The sequence below is a fragment of the Rana temporaria genome, chromosome 5 (assembly GCF_905171775.1).
Source record: "Rana temporaria chromosome 5, aRanTem1.1, whole genome shotgun sequence".
Lineage (NCBI taxonomy): Eukaryota > Metazoa > Chordata > Amphibia > Anura > Ranidae > Rana > Rana temporaria.
In genome coordinates this window covers 343,086,759-343,105,370 of record NC_053493.1, presented here as the reverse complement: position 1 = coordinate 343,105,370, position 18,612 = coordinate 343,086,759, and the positions used below count along the sequence as shown (strand labels likewise).

Sequence of the window (18,612 nt, the reverse complement as noted above, 5' to 3'; positions counted from 1 at the left end):
ATTAAACTTAAGGTACCCACACACAGAAAGAAACGATTGTTCCCTAAGAGGCAAACATTTGCACAACTTTTACTTCAAGCAATAGACCCATATATTTGAGATGGCAGTAGACGGATTAAACTGACTATTACAGACACAGCAAAGAGCAAGATGTTAGCAAATTCCAATTTCTTCCTACTTATAAGCATCTACATCTTTTTGGATATCTCCATAAACTGGTCTAGTCTGATGTTAAACAAACTTTATTTCAACTGACAGTTCATCCCATACTTTTATATGACCTTTGTACACACTGCATGGTAAAATAGTAATCACACGATCACACTCTTGATATCTTTTGTGTCCAACTCTACAGTATAAAGTCACAATTTGTCAATTATAGTGTTAAAAAAAAAAATTACTAATGGATTTCCCTAGCAATGAGAGATATCAAGAGCAGATGCAGCACAAAGTCTACAGCAATATTACTTCATCACATTAGAAAGTTTCTGCAAACAAGTTCATTCCCTTTCCCTGGTAAGATGGAACAATCCATTACTGTTCTTACATGCATTTGTCAGGAGAGTAAGGTACAGTAGTCAGGGTTGGGAACAAACATGACCTCTGAACTTTTGTTGAATGAGAAGTTTACAAGTGTATGGACAGTTTTCAGTGCAGTTAAGTGACAGGTGAAAAGAAAAGTAAAAAACAAAACAAAAACAAAAAAACAGGTGGAATAGAAAAAAAAAAACATACCTCCGCACAAAAGAAGCAACTATTCTTCCTTTCCGAAATGACTATACCCACATTCTTTCCTTAAACTTGTGTGGATTGCATGAAACAGTTGTGCCGTTATTGACTTCAGCTTCCACACTGCAGTAAATGTTTTGCATGATTAGTGAGCTCTTTGAAAACTGAAAAAAAAAAAAACCCTACCCAGAACTCTCTCTCTCTCTCGTAATAAAAAGAAGCCACTTGCTGAATAATAGGAGACGAATTCCTCTGCATTTAAAATGCAGAATTCTGACAAGAACAAAAGGGGCAGAATGACGGTGTAGTCCTGTTTTTAATTGAGATTGGCCCAGCCTTCTTCTACGGTCCAGTGAGACAGTGTTTGTGAAATGATTAAAAAGAATGTGATCTGATCAAGAGGATAGGATAAAAGGAAAGGAATGCTAGGTTAGCCACACTGCTTAGAACCCAGGAGAGAGAGAGCAAACGAATGGGATTCTTAGCCTATTGTTTTTTGTATTCCATCTGTGATTGACCAACTTGCCTATGCTCAGTCATTGAGTCTCTGCTTTTAAGAAAGGGTTAAAAGTTGCCCACTTATGACATAATGTGCTACCAAACTACAAATCTTAGCAGGAGAGAAAAAAAGGAGAGTAAATAAATAAAAATCCTTGAATTATATCAAGTTTCTGAAAGGTCATCACTGTCTCTGCTGTGGCCTTTTCCCCATCCCAAATCCTCTATCAATATGTCATAGAGAGTTAGGCAAAGACAAAAGAGAAGCTCAGTGTGAAAACTGCACATATATCTAATCCTGACAAAGGAATGAATGGGCCTTCACAAGTATAATTATACTTGTTTATTTGTTACCACGTACAGAGGACTGATGAAAAAATCCATCAAAGTGGTATTATGCAGACACCAAGAGCTTCTTTTCTTTGGTGACTAAAGCCACATTGAAGCTTAAATTCCTTATTGTTAAATTCAGAAGGGTAAAAAAAAAAAAAAAAAAAAAGATTTTGGCTGGGCTCTCTTTGCATCACTAGCTGACAGATCTTTTGTACAGGGGGGTGTATTAGATACATTAGCTAGAAACTTTTACTGGTACCTTCTTTTGGCCAGCATCAAAAATCCTTCACTATGAAGTAGTGTACTTGCTGGAAAAAAAAGGGAGAGTAGATTTGGCTTCCCCAGGTTTTGTTGTGTCCATCAGTGTTAAATGGTCAACACCAAATACCCTTCCGGTTGCTTTGAAAAAGCAAAGGAATCACAGACTTGTCTAAAACAACTAAGCAATCCTATAAGCTATTGCATTCTTAAGGCGATACTAAGCTGAGGCTTAAGAGAAAGAGGCAGGGGAATCTGGGTATCACCAAGATACTGTAGTCATTACAAAGGTATTTTGATATTTTACATCTCATTTTTATCACCTCCACCTGTAGTAACAAATGTCATCAAAGCAGAGGAGGTTCCATGCCACCAGATTTTCCACTCGATGACTGTGACTTTCTGTTGTGCTCAGGACAGTTGCTGGGTTTTATAAGGACAGAGGAACATGGACAGAAAGGGAACAAGTACACTAGGGAATGGGCACTACATGGCATTTTGTGTGGGATTGCTGGGATAGGAAAATTTGCCCTGAATGCCACGTCAGCTTTTCTGCCCTATTAAAGGTTTGGCATTTAAAAAAAAAATGTCCTACCTGCTTTGTGCAGTGGTTTTGCACAAAGCAGCCTAATCCTCGTCTTCTCAGGTCCCTCAACTCCTCCGCCTTAACCAGTGCCCCCGATAGCAAGCTGATTGCTATGGGGGCACTGGTGTGTGCTCGCTCCCAAGCCCTGATCTATGCATCCATTAGACACATAGAGCCCCCCCACATTCTTTTCTCATTGGTTCACTGGCTGTGATTGACAGCGGCGGGAGCCAATGTCTCCCGCTATTGTTTCAGTCAATGAAGAGAGGGAGTCCCAGGAAAGCCGAGGCTCTCGTCCACATCTCTGGATCGATAGGGGGCTCAGGTGAGTATTAAGGGGGCTGTGGGGGGAGCTGCGCCCAGAGGGTTTTTTACCCTCAAGGTAAAAAACCTTTAGCCTTTACAAAAACTTTGAAGAGCAAGGACTGGCCATTGTTACTGCTGGTAACCTACATAAACAGTGAGATGTTTATGAGCAATCTCTTCCAATCACTTAAATATGCCTGTGCAATTAATTTTTATAGATACAAAATGCATTTACCCAGCTGTCACTTTCTCCCTCTATCTTTGAGCACTACAGTTAGTTTTTCAAAGTGGTTCAAATCTATATCAAAAAGTATCTTTCTGCAAAGCTGTTATAACTCTAAACCCCAGCAAGTTTATGTGGCACACCAACTGCGGAAGCCCATTGAAACTATCATTCCTAACCTTTTATGCCAAGTACAGGGAGATTGTTGCCCAGTAACTGAAAGGCACCACCCTAAAATTCAAAGACTTGTGCATAAAATCAAAGAAAACATAAACGTTTTATGGGCTCCCCAGAACAATCCAATGAAATATTAGGGAAAAATATGGAACAGATGAACTATTAAGTAGCCATTACACTTTAAAAGACCCTAAATCAAATAACGTAGGCACGTTTGGGAGGAGAGTGGGAGAGAAATAAGCTTTTCCTTACTGGACAGAAATATATCAAAGTAAAAGCAATCTGCATAGTTAATGTCTTTGTGCTCTTTCCAATTTAAAACAGAAAAGCTGTAATTTTTCTTTGCTGGCAATCTGGAAACACTCTGGAGTTAATTACAGCTGATTCGTAGTGAACCGCACAAACAAAGGCCAGTCTATGTCCAGACAATTATACTGCATTAACCAGCTTAGTGCTTCCTGCTGATGGTTCAGGGTTCTTCCATTACACCCTTCTACCTTCCCAGCACGATAGAAAATGCTTCTGCAAGGAGGAATTAATGAAGAGAACTGCAAAAGAATGTGTGACGACCTCTTCTGACACTGCAAAAAGAAAAAAAAAAACTTTCCACCCATGTCACGACTAAAGGAGAGAAGGTAATTAAGTTTGAATAGAGGGATGTAACCAAATATAGTATGCCTTTAATGGTAGGCACATAAAAAAGAGATAGCTTACAAAGGCAGACTGGAGAGTGCCATTCTACCTGATGACTACCCCTATCGCCTTCTCATCTTTTTCCTCCTCTCCCTCTAGGCCATAGTAGCTAACACACCAGATTGTTTTAATTTTCTAATCAAATCGTATGTGACTGATGACTTCTAAGTTTTCTTTTTACATTTGAATCAAAGGGGGAACATGTACCTTATGCATAAATGTGTAATGACTTCTTATTTAAATATGATGAAAAGAATAGCAAAGTCTTGAATTGCTGATGCTTTTTGCCAGCCTTCATGAGGCATTAACTCATTCATGGATGCAGGGGAGGTACAAACATTGCCATATGCTCAGGCTTGATCTGCTTAATGAGTTTGGGGGGGGGGGGGTTATCAAGATCATTGTACAGCTTTAGCCGTAAGTCTGGGTTTAAGCTGTGACTCATGTTCTTTTTTCTTCCAAGAACATTTCAGAATCAATATGCAAGAAGTGAGAGCAATTACTTGTAAGTTGCCTCAGTAAACAAACATGCATGAAGTATTTGGAACACTGTCTTATATGAGCAGAAGACAAGAGTGCGAGACATAATTATTTCCATACAATTAACAAGGGAGATCTGCACTAGTTTCCAAATCACTGCCAAGAGGTTTTCTATAAAGAATATCAATTGTTAAGTACCAAATATGTCACAATGATTGACAATATGGTTGACCTCTGCTACTTTGTGTTGCCTTTAAAACAGGGGCAAGTGTTTTTAACTGGGGTGTTCTACAAACTTAAGAGATATGAATAGCATAAGTGTTACCCACAGCTTTCATTTTTAATATCAAATGCAAAAACATGGGAATCATTTTAACTTATTACAATACTAACTGTTTAGACCTAAATTCTAGGATTTAGCTATCTGACCGCTATACTATTGATTTAAAACTATATCATAGCTCGGGCTAGACTTGATCAATGTTGTTAAGATGTGCCTATACCATGTTCACTTTCTACCAGTGTTTTTGTACCTTGTTAATTTGCCAATTCAATAAAACAAAACAAAAAAAGAAAAAAAAAACAATACTGACTGCTGTGATTCTGATCTCAAATTTTAGACACTTGTGGAAATAGACAGTGAGATCAAATTCTAGGTCTCCCGGTGATCTACAAATACCAATCTTTTCCTTCCTGTCTATGGGATCCAAATAATAGATTATATAGTGCACACCTGTGAAAACCATGAAACAGTCACATACAATGAGATAGACATTCTTCTTTTTGATATTGAACACACCAGTTCCTGTGTTCTCAATGATCTCATCAGAGCACAGCAATGATGGAAAAATCCACTAAGTGCACTGACACACAATGCAAATAATGTGTATTTCTGTAAGATAGTGACCCATTGAGCCTTCTGAATTAATCGCATCTCTTGGTCTCATCTATGCAAAGCAGGATTAGAGATAAAATGATGACTTCTTAATCCCTTTGATTTTCCTTTACTAAATAAATATTAAACTACAAATCAGAAAGGTTCTGGGAGGTATTACAATGCAAAAATGTACATTAAGAAAATACTTAATGGTTATGTAAATTGCACTCAGTTTTACAAGCTGCTCGTTGATGAGACTGGTCCCAATCCATTTCCTCTTCAACCCTCAAAAATCCCTCTCAGATTTGGAAAGTTTAAGTTCATAATCCTACTAAACAGAAAGATTAACCTTGGAATCCATTAAGTCTTTCTTGAAAGAAATTCACTGCATTAATCATGTCAGAGAATTAACAAATCATATTACCATGTTTATTTATATGTCAATACTTTCAACCTGTAAATCCACGCAATATAATCCTTCTCCTGGTAGAACTTCAGCTGAAGAAGTGTCAAGTCAAAACTACAGAATGCAGCCAGAGTTTCATTAAAAAACAATTGTTGCACCTGTTTTTATTACCTTAGAATAGGAGTGTTTATACATTACATTACATAAAACTCCCTTAATCATGAAGTTGTGGTAGAACAGTCATTCAAATAAATGAAGATCCTGGTTTCCTCAACCTTTCAGAAGCTAGCTATAGGCCTGTGCTGAGTATGGCATTTCTGGGCAGTGGTATGAAAACACCATCAAATTTTACCATCTCATAGTATATTTTTGGGTAGGATACAGGAATACTCATACAAACACAGTTGTCTCCACCATCTCTACATTAACATGCCTAGGCCTCAAAATACTTACCCAGGGCCTAATGGGCATACAAGCCCTTCAAGACCCAGACTAAAGACTGTGTGCACTCTTGCAAGCATGATATTGATACTGATAATGCCTCAACTTACATTCACATTAAATTATTATCAATTCACTTGAACGTAATTACACCATTGTGACGTGACTGCTTTTAAAAGGGGGCCTCTTTAAAATGGTTATCACAATGGCTATCTTTCTTGCAGTAGCTGTAAGCATCCGCTTTAAAAATACACAAGCAAATAGTGGCATGGGGCATGGAAAGGTAATCAATGAATCTCAGGTTTGTAAAACAAACCAGTGAAGTAGGAATCCTACAGCTGTCAGGATAAGTGGACAAGCTTTTGGAATTCAGTGGGATTACAGAGCTATTTTTATTGGTCAAGCAGTAAGAAAAACATATCCCTAAAGATTACTATGTTGTCAACATGGATATCTTTGCTCCAGGTTTGGTCTTTTATATAGCAATGATCTCCAAAAAGATTCTACATGAAACACACATGCATTTCTTGAACTGATAGTAGCTATATAGGATTTCAACTTTATTATTTCCTGAGACAACCTGAAATGAATATCTAGCGGGTGAATACATGGTTCTGATCATCCTGAATCATTTAATGTTGGGTCGATTCAAGTGTATTGATGAACCTGTACGTTTTTTTTTTTTATATAACAAATATGTCATGTTAACCTGCTCTGTGTAGTGGTTTTGCACAGAGCAGCCTTGATCCTCTTCTTCTGGGGTCCCCCGCCAGCACTCCCGGCTCCTACTTAATGCTGAGTGCCCCACAGCAAGCTGCTTGCTATGTTGCAACTCATGCATGCTCGCTCCTGAGCCCTGCTTAGCCCCTCCCTTGCTCCCTCCTCACAGGCTGTGATTGATTGCGAACCAATGGCTCCCACTGCTGTCCCTTAGCCAATGAAGAGAGAGATAGCCGAGAGAGACTCTGCTCTTGTGCACATCGCTGAATCGAGATCGGGCTTGGGTAATTACAAAGGGGGGGCTGGTAGGGAGCAACAAACTGACGTTTTTTAAGCTTAATGCAAATAATGCATTAAGGTATAACACCTTCAGGCTTTAGAACCACTTTAACCCCTTGGCACCGGCCATACGCATATATGCAGCCTCTCAGTGGGTGGGCCTTGATGCTGAGCGGCTGCATATATGTGACCCTGTGTTTAAAACCTACCATGCTGAGAGCATACTGCCTGCATGGTAGTGTCAGGGAGCCGGAGCTTTCTGATCATGTGACCGATGTGTCAGCCAATCATAGCTGTCACAGAACCTGAATGCCGACCTCCCGGCTTTTAGAACTTTTAAAGGGGTGGGAGGCGGTCAGTGGGAAGGGATTCAACTACAGATAGATACCTAGTCATAGTCCACGTTACACACAAATGACATCACGTTATGTGAAATTAGCAAGACAATTGTCCATATTGTTATAACAGAGTAGAAAAACTGTATTTAGTAAACACATTTTTTAATTATTTTTAACTTGTTTTTCTAATTTAGCTGTCAGATCATCATTATACCATAGGTGAATCTGCTTAACTTTGTACAAACTATAAAATATTTTAGGAACATAGAGACCTATGTTTCTTATCAGTGTAGTCACATGTTGGGAAACCCATCTGTTCTAGTGATGTCAGCAAAAATAAATAAAAAAAGCACTAGGGTTGCAACTCCTTATTATAATTTAATTCTTATCAGCACTTTTATGTTACTCAGCTTACTCTTTTCCTGTCCTTCCGTACACAGCGTTTATGTGCTGAGTTTTCTATATAAACAACAAGGTTTAAAAAACAAATATCTACTGTGTTTGTATGAACAAAAAAGTTGAGCATCGCAGAAAGGGCAAACACTTAGGCATTGTAGTGTCCCCGCAATGATGGCCCATTAATAATTATTAGTGTGGTTAGAGAACAGAAGGACATTCAGTCAGCAGGGGTTTTGAAGTAATCAAACGTAATTTTAAGGCTCCATTCTCTGATAGAAGAAGGTTTCGTGATGCTTATGTATATGTATATAGTTGCTACAGCTATACAAAGTAGTGTGTTCATATCCACATGGGAGGAGGGACCCCTGTTGTTTTAACAAAGCAAGTTAGGGTTTTAAGGCATCATTAAACAATTAGACGATGAAGTTGGTCCTATGAAACCATAATTTACGACTATGTTCTAACAACATCCCCAACAATAAAGTTTCTATTCTCTGGTTACTTAAAGAAAAACTTTGTCTGCAGCCTAACACCACTGTAATTATCTTCATAAAACTAATCATAGGCCAGGTATTTGGGAAACATTCCATTTCTATTAGCAACCCTCCAAGTCATGATGAAAAAAAAAACAGGCTGAATACAACTGGGAGAAAGTATATTTAAAGCCTTTCAGTACATATTTAAACAGTACATTCAACACCCCTAACTAGTGATGCTAGTCAGGCAATTAACAGATGGCGTCCAGACCTTACAACTACCAAGATTCCATATGGCTTATTAGAATTGAAAGTGTCAGCAAAGCTCCTGTTGTTATGAACTTAGCAGAATATATATAAAAAAAAGGAAGTATACCTTTAACACCAATTGGCATCTCTTCTTTTATTATTTATTCAAATTATATTCCAAAACCAACACATGAAACCTGAAACATGATCTTTAAGGCTTTGTATTACATGGACAATCTTCTGTGTAACCTACTCGGCAATGGGAGCTGGCCTGGTGTTGTAAAACAGGTCTATTTACCATTAACAGATGTACACCTGTTAGGGCTATAGATCAGTGTTGTATTGGAGACAGGTTCTCTTGTGGACTGATATATATATATATATATATATATATCCCACATTATTCTGGATTGCACACACTTCTCTTGGCCCAGCAACTTGACTTTATTTTCACTCATATTTTAGCATTTTATATTATGTTATATATACTGAGCTTAAAGTGTAAGGCTGGGCTCACATATGTACAGCCGCGGTTTTCAGCTCGGGGTCCAATGCCTTTCAGTTCACCAGTTCAGGTGCCATTCAGATCCAAAATTTTGCCTGAATTAATTTTTTATGCATTCTTTATTATTTATCATTACAGGTACTTATATAGCGCTGTTTATTTACTGATCGCTTTACATTCATTATTATACATTAACATCAGTCCCTGCCCTCAAGGAGCAGTCCTAACTCAAAATAGCACCTTCTATTGCCCTCAGCCTCCTCCAAAACCCCTTTTCTGCTGCTCTGATCTGACTTCCTGTTGAAGGGTGGCTACATTTGTTCTTCATGGTCCCACTGTATGTAGGAATATAGCCACCCCATTTTCCATGCGCCTGAGGTGGACTAGGGACTATAGAGTTTTTAGTATGCATAGAGAAATACACATGACCACAACTAAGGTACACTGCTCATTCCAAACAATCTGAACTAAGAGGGGAAAGGAGAGGTTTCGGAGCTCACAAAGGATGTTACAAGGAGGCAAAAAAACACAATAAGAAACAATTTAATAAAAAATAGATTACAGGGCAATTTAGAGAGCATTGCACCGGTAAACAACAGATCACGGGTACAATCTCAGGCTCCTGCAGATTCTCAGCACAGCTGTCTGCTCGTACCTCGTATGGGCAGGCAGTTACCTAGGAGCAGAAACATCAATGCACTATGAGAGCTCTCACCAGCACTCTTGTAGTTCATTGAGAACTACATACCGTCAGTTGCAATGGCTGACAGTACTTTTCGGCATTTATTCACAGGAAACTGTAACTGAATGACGTGGCCGAGTGGAGCCCTGCACCGCTGCACTGTTTTCAAATTCTGACAGCGGGTGCGGGGAGAAGATCCCCTGCCCACTAATAGAGGGAGGGGGAGAGACTGCAGATGTTGGCTGGGACATGTAATATGTTCAAAAGATGAACTTATCATTTAACTTTGGAGAATAAGGATATCATTTAATGTCACGTTTATATCACAACAATAATAGTTATGTTTGTTTGTTAGGATGTAGAGAATAGACTATAGTCATAGTTGGAATATCTTTATAATACTGTAATGACGTGGTTTCTGTATTAAGTTTCCACATTTTTGTCAAGCCCCTAGGACAGCGTTCAGTGAAGACCAGCATTGGGCTACCTCTGTTTTACCCTGCAGCTGAATGCAGACAAGACATTTGTATGTAAAGCCTATGCATAGAAGACCTGATGAAGCCCATTTTGAAGGGAATGACAGTAAAATGGATGCCATCAGTTCATGTTTGATTCCATCACGTCATATTCCCATCCTTGTCTTATTTTGATAATGCGTTATTAATTTACTTAGTATGCTCTGTTCTTACATTGCATAAATGAAAGGAGACAGTTTAGCTCTGCAAAGCGTCATCTTCTGTCATTATTATTATTATTATTATTTTTTTTACACCGAGACGTAATTTGTGTGTTGTGGAGAAGTGAAATAAGCAATTCGGTAATTAACTTTTGTGTTTTTAGATGTATGAACCTTAATTAGATTTCATTATAAACAAACAAATGTCAGGAACAATTATGAGCTCCTTGCCTTACCCACACATTATCCCTTTTCAAACAAACTTGATGTCACACAAATTATAATCAAGCGGCCTGCAATTCGGAGTTGAATTCTACGTGATTTGCCAGTAACCTGATTACCTTAACTTCAATATCATTACAGGAAAAGTATTTTAAGATAAATAATTACCAGAATTCCAACAGGAGACAGGCTTAATTGTATTGATTCAGGAGAACCAGGCAGAGTGGGACAGAGCTGACGGAATAATGTTATCTTAAATCTACCCTTTCTATTAAAATGATATTGCCTGGCAGGAAAAAGGTAATCTGAGATAGGTGTATGAAAAATCAGATACAGGACTCTAATAATTATTTTACCCAATTATCTCCTAAGAGAAGCAACAAAATATCACTGCAAAAGCAACCTTATGGAACTGAGTCGCCAGTCTTTATTACAGGCTGGTTCATCTGTTATAAGCAAGAACAAGTAGATCTGCCAGGACATAATGGAGGTGAATGATTAGTCGTGTAGCACTTTGAGTGAACTTCTCCTCAATGCAATAAGAGTTAATTAAAGTTTACCACCAAACATCCACCAAAGTAGGATGTTGATCGTGTTTCAGAATTAAGTGCAAGCAGACAATGCTTGGCAGCAATTAGAACCAGCTATCAAATGACCTGCAATGATAATTATACATTCAAAACAGCTAAAAGAGCTGAAAAAAACTAATCAGCCTTTTCTTTTTTTTCTCTCTCTCTCTCTACAACAACAATTCCAAGGGCAGGAAGCAGGTATCAGATTATTTCAGTTTAACACTGTAAATCAATAGAATTAAACAAGCAGGAGTTGTCTGAGTACATTATCTAGCAAAGAACAATTTACTGTACCTGATGGACGAGATCCTGAACCCATTCACTCAATGAGCACAAAAAAGGCAAAGTGGATATGTTTCAATAAAATGTTCTGCAAGCCTGCTGATTATGAGAATGCCTATTTAGACTGTGTATTTATCTGCTTCGTAATTAAAGCATTCTTTTGCAGATAGGTTAAATCATTTGCCTGCCTCAATGGAATGGTTGGGTTCTTATTTATTTATTTTTCTCCAAATCCACTATTTTTTAAAAAGGCTGGCGTTTTTATTGTGCTGCTTATTCATTAAAATACAAATAATTTACATAAGAAAGGACATTTTATATTGCTGGAAATTCTACCTCCTGGCGCCTGTGTACTAAAACCTCTGCGTTTAATATATGCAAGATAACATCAGTGAAAATTATTTTCATAAAATGGCTCACTGCTTTGCATAGTTATTGGGCTGCAGCCTAAAGCTGTTTTACAGATTTTATTTTCTACCCTTCCTTAACAAACCTGATTTTCCCAACTAATGCTGTTATGCTAGGGATTTGAGCAGAGAGTTGGCTAATCCCGCTTTGTCCTAGAGCTGTGTTTAAGCCATGGCCCACTCCCAGCTCAAAACTGTCTCCAAAAGCCCTTCTGCCCCCTTCAGCACTCATGGGCTCATTGGTCCTGACATTTTCACTCTGGCCCTGACAAACGAGCCCGTGGCTGTGATCACATTGCGCTTTATCTAAGATATATCATTAGCTCTCATCACTATCTCCTAATGTAGCTCCTTTCCTCGCTGAATCTCTTGCAAAAGTTCAGCGTTCTGTTTGATGTACGGTTCTCCAACATAAGGGATCACAGGAATAATTTGTTACAGGAAGGACAGTTTTGAACAGCCCACCAATAATTGGAGAGAAATCATATTTATTCTCTAAGGAGGCTGCAGTCTGCGATCTGTCTCTTAGGGCTGTAACACCCCACTATAGCTGAGTGATAGGAGAAGAGCATTAATAGAACAATGGTCAAAAAATATTTTCTAATAACATTAAAAAAAATAATAGGAGATGTGACTAGAAGATTGTGCCTTATTACTATTTATTTTCAGTGGCTTCTTCTGCATTGCTTTGTACAGAAGACTAAAACAATTTCATCCAGTTCTCCCTACTCATGGAAGGCCTTGCAGTCTATTATTCTGCCCATAGTCACTTGTTATGGCCAGTTAATGCAGAACCCAGTTAAAAGAAATATGTGCTGAATAAAAAGTGTGGTGGAATTGCTGACCCTCTGAAAATGCCTCCTCTAAAGGACAGTGCTGAAACAAGCATGCAACAATTTTGATATCAGAGTATTTAAGTCACTGGATCAGTATGGCAGCCTGGAAATTAACATTTGCACAGTGGCTAAGTGATTAACACTTCCACCTGGCAGCACTTTGAATTCCAACCACATTACCTGCTTGGAGTTTGCATGTTCTCCCTGTGCCTGTGTGGGTTTCCTCTCACACTCCAAAGACATGCTGGTAGGTTAATTGGCTTCTGTCTTTTTTGTCCCTAGTATGTATATGTATGAGTGTGAGTTAGGGATCTTAGATTGTAAGCTCCTTGAGGGCAGAGACTGATATGAATGTACAATATATAAATATATAGTGCTACTATACCTAAAATAAATACATTTGCAGAAGGAAAAAGCAGCAATGGCAGCCTCCACATTTCCTTCAGCATTGGTTTCCTTTGAGCTATTAGCAGATATGTTGAAAACAAGCAATAAGGGCTCAGACAAATTCACAAACTGCATATATTGATCAAAGTATGATCAAGTTATGAATGTTAAAAATGATGGTCACTATGATATTACTAATTCAAAATCCTTATTTTTTCACATGGTTTTAAAGAAATTGATGTGATTGAAACCAATTTCAGACCACAAGGGCATATAAGTTCCATATCACTGGCAGCAGAAGCTTTATTGATTCGCCCTTCCTACTTAGCTCAGAGCTTACAACCACAGTCAACTGTAGCACTTGAGACCTTGGAAATGCAGGTTATTGGCTTTGAGTTAAAGTGCTATTCACTTTTGGGCTCACCAAGAGGCTTACGATTTCTGTTCTTATTGGCATGAACCCCCCCCTGCTCTTACCAGGAGAACAACAAAGCCAAGTGCTTGTACGAGGTTTATGAATAAATCAGAGGTGAGATACTCTACAGGCTGCCCATGAAGTCCTTGTTGACAGGGAGCACTTGAACTGTCTACTGTGATCAGGAACTACTGCCAAACGTTATACTGTGTTCACCTTTAATCTTTGATCATAGTTGAGGTATAGGAGGTCAGTGAGTTGGCCCTTTACTTCTGCTGGCCTCACCTCTGTAATTTAAGGTGCTATCTGGAATATTTGGCTATCTGGAAAAAAAAACATACTAGATCTTTAAATGATAAACTCTTTAGCACATCATATTTACTGTTGCTTGTAGAAAATAATGGGAGGTACAAATGGCCTACTTTTACCATTTCGGATTGAAAGCCTTATCACATATATCGCTCTATTTCTGTGACTCCCAGCATTATACTTTATGACAGTTAAGGAAAATTATCAATTGATGATGGCATATCAGTGAGTGTGCACTAGACACTGAACTGTAATACCACATTAGGACTTTTGTCTAATATTACAGTTATGCAGCAACCTATAAGAGTCTGTTTATCAATATTTTCACCCAAATTCACACACTTTTTATATAAAATTAGAGCAAAAAAAAATTGGAATCTTGGGTGCAAGTTTTGTGAATCAAAACATTAATCAACAGACCCTTATAATATCCAAACATATTATTTTGGTCAGATATATGCTGGCAACTCGCCCAACTGACCTTTACACTAGTATTCTTTGTTAGTACATACACCCTAATTTCTCACATAACCAGTTATATTCCAATGAAACAACATTCAGATATAACATAGCTGTTAAAGTCTAGGAATACAGTTATTTTACACTAGCCAGTCCTGGATGAATAAAATAATGCAATCAACTGTCATTTACCAATGTACAACAGCAATATCTGAATGGTATGTCACCTTAATTGCAGAAGATTCTCTTGCCCTTCAGACAAAATGAACTACTCACCCCACATCCGCAAAAGCAGATTAGCATGAAGCTAAGGAAATGCAATATCTAATCCACTTAGCATGTATAATTAAGAAAAAAGATTTGTACAACACTTCCCTATTTGTCTGACATGTTGCAACAGGCCTGAAGTATATGTGCCATTTTGTACAATTCATCCAGCGCTCAGAAGGCTTTATACTGATGATATATTAATCAGCTTTGCAATGCAAGTTGTTACTGGATCTGTTGTCTATGCGTGGACACCTTTCACATACCTATCACATATGAATACATCATGGTCACACTGGCGCATTTAAGCCACTTGCATGCTGTATGCTTTGCATCTTCAGGCCCAGAAAGTAACCTAATAGTAGCATAGCCATGCACAACTATAGCCTGGGTTATACAATGTAAAAGTCTGTGTTTTACTGGTTTGGTTTGTTAACCTTAACAGTTATGCCTAACTTGTAAGCTTTGCATGTGGTTCATTAATGATGCAGAAATTCGTTCTAGTGAAAGTATTATGGGTCCTATTTTATAACGCCATTAAATACTGGTGGTACTGTACATACAGTGAAGGTACACTGAATGAAAATTCATTACATATACTGGACTGCTTTTCAGTCTATATAGCAATAGCAATTTAAGGTACTTGTAATAAATGAATAATGCTAATAGTATTTGTTGGTGTTCTGACCACACACAGGACTTTTGTTTATCTTTTATTTCTATAATGACTAGGTATATAGTAGGATCAAGTTTTTGAATGAACATTCAGTAGTGGGGTCATTTAGGTAATTAAACTAAAATGGGGTGTTACTAATTTTTATTTGAAACACTTTCACAGTACAAAGACAAGCCACTGGTTTTTGCAGATAGACAACATACATTTCTACCAAGGAAAACAATATGTTAATTATACTAACACTATAGATACATACTGCCACTTTATAACCTATAAAGCATTATAAGGTGTGATGCAAATCATTTGCAGTGAAAAAATGGACCATATATCACTAACTTGAACTGTATATATCTTTATACATCTGCTAGTTTTTAATAGGCCTTAAGGATTTCAACACTTACTGATCCTGACCTCTAACCCATAGTTTCAAATGCATACTTTTCAACTGATACTATTCTAGATCAGCAAATAAAAATCAAAGATATATTAAAAAGGCACGCAAATACAATATGTATTTAAATCCTAGTGCAATCTTTAGTACTCACATGCAGTATAGTTTTATCATATCAGTTTCCGGCTGGTCTGGCAAAGCAGTGCATAGAGTAATGATCATGGGCAAGCTGCAGTAGCACATGACATCCAGTTGGATTACAGATAACTTAAGTCAGTTTGGTGACAGTTTCCATGGGTGACACATACTGTGCTTATTGTTCCTTGCATTATGAAGCAAGCCCAACAGTCTGCAACGCAGCACAATCATACTAAAATATTGTGATCGGCCCACATCTGGATGTGTAAGGATGTAACTGTTTCAGGTCTAAAGGGCTTTAGATGCATTGAAATTCCAGCAAAGATTAACGGCCCCAATTCCAGTGCGAGTACATCATAAGAAAGCCATGTAATATTTTTGCACACTGCTGCACAGTCTAAAACAGGACTATGCTCTGGGCTTTTGCCCACTCAGTAAGAATGCAGACAGCATATAAGCTACCATTAGCCCATGTGTTATCCAATTCTCCAGCGGCTGGAGAACTGCCAGTGACAACACATGCTGCTTGCTTAACCATGTTTTAAAACAGAAATTAGTTTTTTTTTTTTTTATAAAAAGGTAGATTTTCCTTAAAGAAATCCAGCTTTTGTAAGGACATACTTCAGATCACCCAGAAATAGTGTTTTCAGCTTGTAATGAAAAGTAGCAGAGAAAAGAACAATTACATAAACGCGGCCTTCATAATTCCCAGCTGACATTTGCCCTTACACGTATGACCTAGTAGTCATCCAAGTACAGAAACAGTCACAATATCACTAGTATTTTCCTTTAAGGATTCAATGGCAGAAAAATGAAAGCTCTACTAATGCATATGTCACTGTTTAGTATCTTTGTGATGCACACACTGTTAGCTGTATAAATGAAGCCGTAAAATTTCTCATTTGCTTTTTATAATATTTTTGCAGTAGTCGAAAATACACAAAGTAAACTAAGAGCATAAAAAAAACAGACCAACTAAAGCCAAAACAAAAAGTAATACAATATAATAGTTATCTTTATCATATAAATTCCCACACCTATACAAAACCTGATATACTTGACAAGCATGTAACTTTGCTTTGCAGACCATGCCCTTTTAGCTGCCACTTTAAGCAAAAGGTTGCACGAAAATGACAGTTATGTGATAACAGGAAGTGCAATAGAAAATGCCATTCCTTACTGCTTCACTTTAATTTTAAATATATTGATAACATCCTGACCATCCAAAAATGCAAATAAAAGGTACTGTTTACAAAAAAAATGTATTACATTTTTTCAAGATACCCGTTAAAGGCCATTTTACTGACAAAGCCACTGATAGGTCACTTGAAACACTCCAACTGACAGTGACCCACAATTGCAAGAGTACCTATGGCTGGCAGGGAATACTGGGCCTTGTAGTTCTGCAGTAACTTAAGTAAGGTAGACTATCTATGCTTACAGTGGGGTCTACAGAAAATATGAAGCACAAAGACAGGATCCTTAGCACTACCCTAAAGAATAAGGCAGAAAGGAGGAACTTTTTTTTTTTTTTTTAAACACCAGACTTAGCCAAATCCCCAGTGAACTGATAGCATGTGTTAGGCAACTTCTGGGAGCACGCAGTAAACAAATCAGGTCACATCTGGCAGAATCTGCCAACACTTGTCTTTGGTGGCACTAAATTGATAATTATGGTGATCTGACACTAGGGAAGAGGCTGCTTAATGTACATACAGATAAATAATTATCCTCACTGTATTCAATTTACAGATGTGCAAAAAGGACCAGTTCCCACCTTCAAAAGTGTCTCAACACTCAGGGTATTTTAACTGCTCTAATTACTGTTGAGAGCACATAATTAGAATCACTGATCACACTGTCAACAGCTAGCCAGCTACAGCATGGCTCAAACTTACTTAGAAAAATATCAAAACGCCATCCAAATGTAAATCATGTCCCTAACACAATAAAGGAACAAAGTGAACATGATATACAATGTTTGAAAAAGCATAGTTAAAAGATTTCCAGGCATACCAAAGCCAACTACAAAACACAGCAGTACTGTACACAGCATGTTTACATCCGATAAAGGAAAAAAATAACGATATCTGCGCAAAACCTTTTAAAAAAACTGCTTTTGTGATATCAAGAATGCAATAGATTCAGATGTGCTTATAACACAGTGATACATAGATAAGGCAAGTAAAATACAGATAACTATGGTCATATAAAGAACATAATAAAATCATAGTCATATGAGTAATATAATGTAAGGGTCTAGTACTGTACACAATATAGTGTAAGGTCAGATTTGGTTCTATGAAAGATGTGATGTAAAGGCAAGCTTAGTTACGTGAAGTATACAAGGCCAGAGTTAGTTATATAAAGTGAATAATAACCTAGTTAAATGAAAAACCTAGTTATATGAATGCTTTGTTATGTGAACTGTGTGCTATAAAGTTAAACTTAATCATGTGAGATATATTGTACAATTCCAAGCACAGTCATATTAACTATATAATAGAAGGAGAAGATTGACCGTGGAAAGTACATAAAGGACAGCCTTCTCATATGAACTATATAATATAAAGTTAACACAGTTTAACTTTCATATGAAAAATATTAAGATACACATAATGATAATGTATAGGTAGTGTTTAATATATTTTACATATTGACATATACTATGCATGCAATGTTTAGCATACTGTTTAAGTAACAGTTCACTATACTGTAATATGTAATACTAAGAAAAAATAAGGCTTTGCATGAAGACCAAAGTTAATCCAGAAAGCTGTGGTCTAACAGTCCTTAGTTGTGTGACCATAAGGCTGACTTACACTACTACACATTGACCCATAGTCGATATCCGTCCACTGATTTTTATCATATGTATTACTTCACGTGACGGTGAAAGCTGAGGACATCTAGACCCTTG

The 18,612-nt window shown here is 37.5% G+C and overlaps 1 protein-coding gene across 2 annotated transcripts in view; it reads right to left on the bottom strand.

Annotated features, from left to right (window-relative positions):
* ZFHX4 (zinc finger homeobox 4) overlaps nucleotides 1-18,612 on the bottom strand; it is a 202,520-nt gene that overhangs the window by 177,079 nt on the left and 6,829 nt on the right. The gene's annotated exons all lie outside the window — the stretch shown is intronic.